Consider the following 8,311-nt stretch of genomic DNA (forward strand, 5'->3'; position numbering starts at 1 on the left):
AATGACAAATATAGCAGCAAGACTTAAGTCATTGGGAATGGAAGGGGAACAAAATTTTCTTGTGCAGTTCATCATTAACTCATTACCTTCTGAGTATGGTCTTTTCCAAATGAACTACAACACCACGAAAGACAAATGGAACGTGCATGAATTGCATGGTATGTTGGTTCAAGAGGAAACGAGGCTAAAGAATCAAGGAATCCACTCCATTAATTAAGTAAATCATCAAGGAGCTGAAAAGAAAGGAAAGAAGCATGGTAAGGGACAACAGAAAAAACTTAATGTTAATCAGTCCTCATCTCAAGTACATAAGAAAGGGAACAAGAATGGAAAGTGTCATTACTGTGGAAAATCTGGACATTTTCAGAAAGATTGCCTGAAACGTAAGACATGGTTTGAGAAGAAAGGTAAGCCTTGTGCTTTTACATGTCTCGAACCAAATTTAACTAAAGTTCCTTATAATACTTGGTGGATCGACTCTGGTTGTACTGTTCATGTTTCTAATACTATGCAGGGATTCCTTACAATCCAAACTATAAACAAGAATAAAAGATTTGTTTACATGGGGAATAGAGTGAAGGCTCCAGTTGAAGCTGTCGGGACTTATCGTCTGATTCTCGATATTGAGCGTCACTTAGATTTAGTTGAAACTTATTATGTTCCTTTTCTTTTGAGAAATTTAGTTTTTTTGTCTAAGTTGGATAAGACTGGATATTCATTTAATTTTGGTAATGGATGTTTTAGTTTGTTTAAGCATAATTATCTCATTGGTACTGGTACTCTTTGTGATAATTTATACAAACTGAACTTGATAATATTTTTTTCGAAACACTCTTAACTCTGCATCTAAATGTTGGTACCAAATAAAGTTTGGTGAATGAACAATCTGCTTACTTGTGGCATAAACGTTTAGGTCACATATCTAAAGAAAGGCTGGAAAGATTAGTTAAGAATGAAATTTTTCCAGATTTAGATTTTACTGACCTTAATATTTGTGTAGATTGTATTAAAGGAAAACAAACAAAACACACAAAGGAAGGAGCCACAAGATGCACACAGCTTCTTGAAATTATACACACTGATTTATGTGGTCCTTTTGATATCACATCTTTCAATAAAAAAAATATTTTATCACTTTTATTGATGACTTTTCACGTTACGGATATATCTATTTGTTGCCTGAAAAATCTCAAGCGATTAGTACCTTAGAGGTATTTATTACTGAGGTTGAAAGACAACTAGATAGAAAGGTGAAAATAATCAGGTCTGATAGAGGTGGTGAATATTATGAAAGATATGATTAAAGTGCCAACACCCAGGTCCATTGGCTAAATTCCTCGAAAAGCGTGGCTTATGTGCTCAATACACAATGCCTGGCACACCACAACAAAATGGTGTGGCAGAAAGGCGTAATCGTGCATTAATGGATATGGTTAGGAGTATGTTAAGTAATTCATCTTTACCTCCTTTGTTATGGATGTATGCTTTAAGGACTACCGTTTACTTGCTAAATAGGGTTCCTAGTAAAGCAGTCCCAAAGATACCTTTTGAACTGTGGACTGGTAGAAAACCTAGTTTGAGGTACCTGCATGTTTGGGGTTGTCCGACAGAAGTTAGAGTTTATAATCCACAAGAAAAAAAATTGGATTCAAGAACAATCAGTGGTTTCTTCATTGGTTATTCAGAAAATCAAAGGGGTATAGATTTTACTGTCTTAATCATAGTACGAGAATAGTTGAAACTGAAAACGCTAGATTCATTGAGAATGGTGAAGTTAGTGGGAGTGAAGAACCACGTAATGTGGAAATTAAAGAAGTTAGGGTGCAAATTCCTCTACCCTATACTTCTTTTAAATTTATTGTTCCTGAAGATGTACAACAAAGTAATCAACAAGAACAACAAATTAATATTCCTACTAATGGAGCCATAATTGATGAACCTGTTGTAGATGAACCACAAGAAGTAGCATCAAGAAGATCTCAAAGACAAAGAAGATCTTCTATTTCTGATGATTATTTGGTATATCTAAATGAGTCAGAAACTGACTTGGGAATTGATGATGATCCAGTTTCATTTTCACAAGCCATTGAAAGCAACAATTCTGATAAATGAATAAATGCTATGAAAGATGAGTTAAAATCTATGAAACAAAATGAAGTTTGGGACCTTGTTGAATTACCCGAAGGTTACAAAAGAGTTGGGTGTAAATGGGTCTTTAAGACCAAATGCGACTCAATTGGCAACATCGAACGTCACAAGGCCAGACTTTTTGCCAAAGGTTTTACTAAAAAAGATGGCATTGACTATAAAGAGACATTTTCACCTGTCTCTAGAAAAGATTCACTCAGAATTATAATGGCCTTGGTAGCTCATTATGACTTAGAGCTACATCAAATGGATATGAAAACAGCTTTTCTAAATAAAAAATTGGAGGAAGAAGTTTATATGAACACATAGAGTGTAAACTTAAGAAGTCAATATACAGACTTAAGCAAGCTTCCCGACAATAGTATCTTAAGTTTAATGAAACGATTGTCACCTTTGAATTTAAAGAAAACACTGTTGATCGGTGTATATACCTGAAGGTCAGTGGGAGTAAGTTTATTATGTTAGTCTTGTATGTTGATGACATCTTGCTTGCTACTAATGATCTTGGTTTGTTGCATGATACAAAGAAGTATCTTTCTAATAACTTTGAAATGAAAGATATGGGTGAGGCATCCTATGTGTTTGGAATGGAAATATTTCGAGATAGATCACAAGAATTGTTGGAATTGTCTCAGAAAACCTATATTAATAAAGTATTAGAGAGATTTAGAATGGAAAAATGCTCATCAAGTCCCTTTCCAAATTGGAAAGGAGATAAATTTAGTCTCAATCAATGTCCAAAGAATGACTTGGAACGAAAGCAAATGAAAGATATTCCTTATGCATCAATAGTTGGGAATACAAGACCAGACATCAGTTTTACTGTTGGAATGTTGGGTCGATATCAAAGTAATCCTGGAATGGATCACTGGAAGGCTGCAAAGAAAGTATTACGATACTTACAAGGAACGAAAGATCATATGCTCACTTATAGAAGATCTGATCATCTAGATGCGATTGGATATTCAGATTCAGATTATGCTGGTTGTGTGGATACAAGAAAATTCATATTTGGATATTTGTTTCTGTTAGATGGAGGAGCAATATCATGGAAGAGTGAGAAACAGTCTGTTATAGCTGCATCCACTATGGAAGCTGAGTTTGTGGCATGCTTTGTGGCCACAGTCTAGGCTAATTGGCTGTGGAATTTTATTTCAGGACTTGGACTAGTCGACAATATAGTCAGGCCGCTGAAAATTTATTGTGATAATACTGCCGCAGTTTTCTTCTCTAAAAACGATAAGTATTCAAAAGGTGCTAAGCATATGGAATTGAAATACTTTTCGGTTAAAGAAGAAGTTCAGAAACATAAAGTGTCAATTGAACATATTAGCACTAAGCTTATGATTGTTGATCCTTTGACGAAAGGATTACCGCCTAAAACATTTATTGAACATGTTGAAAGAATGGGTCTTATTGATAGCAAGGAATGATTTTATGTAAAGTCTTTATTATGTTTATGTAATTGACACTTTGAGCTCAAATTATATTTGTTTCTGTTGTTACCTGTTTTCTCTTGTATACATAATATTGTGAATAATGATGACAGGTTCTGACTTAGATAAGGTATTCTAAGTATTATCGTTGGACCCATTATGTATTTGAAAGGTTATGTTAGGTAATAGACTAATATTGTAGTACATGAAAGGAACTATGTCAAGTAAAGGGACGTACAACCGCCATGACTCATTTTAGTTGATTTATTTAATGATGACAAATGATGTTGGATTTAACGTTAATAGTGCACATGATTGACGTACCTATTAAACCATTAAATTAACATTGTGTGTGCCAAGTAGGAGAATGTAAATTTCTATGGTCCACATAATAAATTTATTTATTGGTTTAATAATAATTGAATGAGTTAAATCCTTAATTAATTTATATGGAAAGTTACCTAGTAGGATAATTACTGACTCCCAGTAGGATAATGATTGTATCCACCAATCACGTTGACGGAACGTGAAAACATACTATTATAAAAGGGGTCCTCTCTCTGCCAAAAGAAGAATAAGCTCCATCATAATTTATTCTGAAAAGTAAGGTTAAGAGAGAGAAACAATTCAGTGCTTGCTATTACGCTTTTGTTTCCGCTAAAACGATGGAGAATTCAGGTAAGTAATTCTTTATTGAATTACTGTTATTATGTGTATGTGAAAATCATTAAGTTCAACGTTCCTGAATAATACAAAGGATTATGGATAGGATTGTTTATGTATAAGATTGTTTAAGTTTATATAATCCGTTTTATGCTGACAATTCGGTCAAATTATATAATCATCAATGTTTTTAGTATGTTTTTCTTTTCGTCTGATTTATCGTCTCAATAATTTGCAACTCGATTTCGAACCCACCAGGTATATTTGCAGTGCCCCGATGGAACTTTCTGATCAGTAGGGAATAGAAATGAGAAAAAGAATAACAAATATATAGTAGACCAAAACATGTAAGTTAATTGTAACCATGGTGAAGTGTATCTTTAAATTTGCGCAATTATATTTATTGTTGAACAATACATATTCATAGTTTCTGTGAGTACCTTTTTCACTTCAATTTTTTTGAGTTGATACTTTTAAGACAGTATAGAAGTATAAATGTATATTAATTAAACTGCAATTATGCACTTAGCCAAATATGATAAATGTAGAATTTTCATTAGGGGTTTGAAAAATAAAACAGTAGTCAAATATAATATAATATATTATATTTACAGGATCTCTTAGGCTGGAGTATGCCACTCAGCCTACCAGACCATATAATAATATGGGATTAAGCCTAAGTCGGAAGACCGAACTAAAGCACCAACCGAAATAGAAAAGAATCTTAAGTAGTTTTATGACTGTATGGACTCTTTTACCCAAACATGGGGCCTGTCAGAGATTTAATAATCTTATATTGAACCTGTGTGTCTAGAAGTTCTAATTGTGCGGAAATTCGCCCTTTTCTCAACAATACGGGCTAGAGAAGCACAACTTACTAGACAGCGTCACAGAGACAAGGTTAACATAAGTGTATTGAACTCGACTGTACCTCTATTTTGAAACCATGTCAAGAAATTAAAAAGATTCTTTTATATTTTGATAGAGTCTGGAGCTTTCATAGTTAACATGTCAGCGAAGTTAGATCTTCAACATAGATATAAGAAAATATTTTAACCGGACATAGTCACGGCTGGACTATGGTAGAAGTTTAAGTAAATGAATATAAGTAGTAAAGAGATATGTACCTGACTAGCCGGGAACCAAACTGAAATAGTAGTGAACAAGTAGCTTCTTCTTTATTTAATTTTTGGATATATTACAAAGAGAGAGGGAGAGAGAGAGTTTTTGAAAAATAAAAGGAAAGAATTTCTGAACTCCTGCCTCTTCTAAAAAATGAGGTGCCTATAAATAATAAAAAAGAGAATCTTGCACAGTAATAGATGGGTCCCTGTGCACAGTGATTTTACTATTACAAAGAGGAAATTATTACAGTTATATCTTATCCATCAGTCATGTGTTGTCTTTTTCTTTCCATTTCTTGATGAATGCTTCAGCTTTTTCAATTTCTTCTTCTTCTATCAGAATTTTCAGAGGTTGTGAATCAGTAATATCTTCAGTATTTGTTTCGGTACTATTCATTGATATGTCTGAATTTTGCTCAACAGTTTGAAGTAATTTATCTCTGACCTCTGATAAATATTCTTCTATCATTTGCATTTTATTGCCGTTATGTGCAGATATTCTTCGGAAAACATAGTTAAGACTCTTTTCTTCCACCAAAATTGATTTTTTGGGAGTTTTTTCATATTCAGCAATTTTCTTGACTATTTTCTCCCGTTGGTCATGATCATAGGTGAGTTTAGTCTCTGGATCTTTCCGAAGCAATTTATCTCAGAAATTATAATAAAATGTGTGGTATAAGGCAGGAATTTGTTGAGTGTCATAGCCTATTTCTATGGACCAACGATGGATCCAAGGGATGGAGAATTCTATATAGAAATACATCTGATCAATAGTATCGATTTTACAAAGGAGAGGGCTTTTTCCATGAGTAATATAAAGAAGAATATTCTGGAGGTAATATTTTGATCGTAGGTCCATGTTGAGACCACCATTGAATAAACCAATTTGGGATAGATTTTTCAAATACTTTAGCACAAATTTTTATGAACTAAGTGTGTTTGTGCTTATAATTATTATAATATAATACTTGAGAAAAGACGTTAATATAATCCCAGTAAGTGAAATTGGCAATTGTTTGATCCATTGGTCCCATTGGCATAAATCGTTGAGTCATTGACGAAATTTTCCATTCTTCAATAGGAATAAATTTTTTAATTACCATTTTGGAGTATCCATGAACTCCAGGGGTAGTTTCTCCGAGGGGGCTGTGATCAAAGGTTGCACTGAAGATTTGCACTAATATATGTTCATAATAAGTTCGAGTTTTGTATTATTCGCCAGTAAAATATACGTTGGCAGTAAGGTAATTTTTGAGTAGTCTCCATGCTTCTTCAAAATTTTCTTGTCCGGGAATATGCTGATTTTCAATATATAATATAAGTTCTCTAGCATCCAGTTTTTCATATGAAGGCTTATCTTCAGAATTTTCTTGAACTATGGATGCAAAAGAATCTGCAGTTTTTTGTTGATCTGATAGATAAGATTGCAGTTGTTTGTATAATGGATGATTTTCAGGAATGTCTTCTAAATGTACAGAAGAACCAATATTCAGAGTTTTGGATGATGAAGATTCATCTCGAGGAATTTTTGAATTAATTAAAGTTCTATTTCCTTGCTGCAATATAGGAAAATTAGAACTTGCAGAGCTATATGCAGAATTTCTTCGATTAAAATATGAAGGGTTTGTTCGTCCTCCTTGATATGAAGAGTTTTGATTTCTTTCACCTCGTCCTCTATCTTTGGCGAGTTGCCAAGGAGGATCCATACTGCATTAATAATCAGGAATTTGATCAGCATACCATGACATATATTCAGAGAGATCTTCATAAAGTGTGTCCTTTGTGATAAGGTCCTCAATGACTTTCCGTAGTATGAGCATGTGTAAATTCATATTTAGAGGAACTGCTTTTATAAAGGTGATTAAGAACTTTGCATAGAAGAAGTGTAGAAAGAACTTCATTATATCTGTAAACATTAATCACTTAAGTCAATATCAAACCAATAAATTTCTTTTTCAAGGAATTCGTTGTGGTGAACAAAATTTTCTTCTTCTATTAGGCTACGAATTAGAGTTTCTAAGATAAGAAAATGAATATCTTCGTTTAGAGGAATGCATTTGATAATAGTTATTATAGTTTTCTCAGAGAGGAAGCATGTATAAAAATTTATGTTAGATATTCTCAAGATAGAAAATCAGGCAAAGAATTTTCACTACCCTTTTTATATTGTATTTCCTAATCAAAAGGGGCTAATTGAGTTTGCCACCGCGCAAATATTAATTTAGAGGTATCATGTTTGAAGTATTTATTAAACATAAATTTGACGGATTGAGCATCAGTTCTAATTATAAATTTTTGGTTATACAAATCATCTTGAAATTTTAAAACGCATTTTACAATAGTTAACATTTCATGGGCTACCGTGGCGTATTTTTTCTGACTTTTCGTCCATTTACCAGAATAAAATCGAATCAAACATTCGGTCTTCATATGGGGATTAACTTGTTTAAGTATTCCTCATATTCAATATTTGAAGCGTTAGTTTCAACGATTTTTAACCAGTTAGGGTTTGCAAGAGAAGTACAAGGAAGGTTTTGAACTCTGTTTTTAATTAATTTTACTAAATTAGTGTGTGCTTGAGTCCAAGGAATTTTGTGATCCTTTTTTAGTCTATCATATAAAGGAACTAAGTCTCTAGACAAATTTTTATAAAAAGGGGAAATATAGTTAAGACTACCGAGGAACCTTTGAAGCTATTTTTTATCAGTAATAATATCAAGGAATTTTTTAGCAAATTCTAGAACTCGTTGTATAGGTTCAATAGAACTTTGAGAAATATTATGTCCTAAAAATCTAATATTTGTCTGAAATAAACTTATCTTTGGTTTAGAGATGACTAAGCCGTTTTGAATAATTATTTGTTTAAACGTATGCAAATGTTTAAAATGAGACTCAAGGGTTTTTGAAAATACTAAAATATCATCAATATAGACAATGATA

Source organism: Capsicum annuum, chromosome 11 (genome assembly GCF_002878395.1).
Source record: "Capsicum annuum cultivar UCD-10X-F1 chromosome 11, UCD10Xv1.1, whole genome shotgun sequence".
Lineage (NCBI taxonomy): Eukaryota > Viridiplantae > Streptophyta > Magnoliopsida > Solanales > Solanaceae > Capsicum > Capsicum annuum.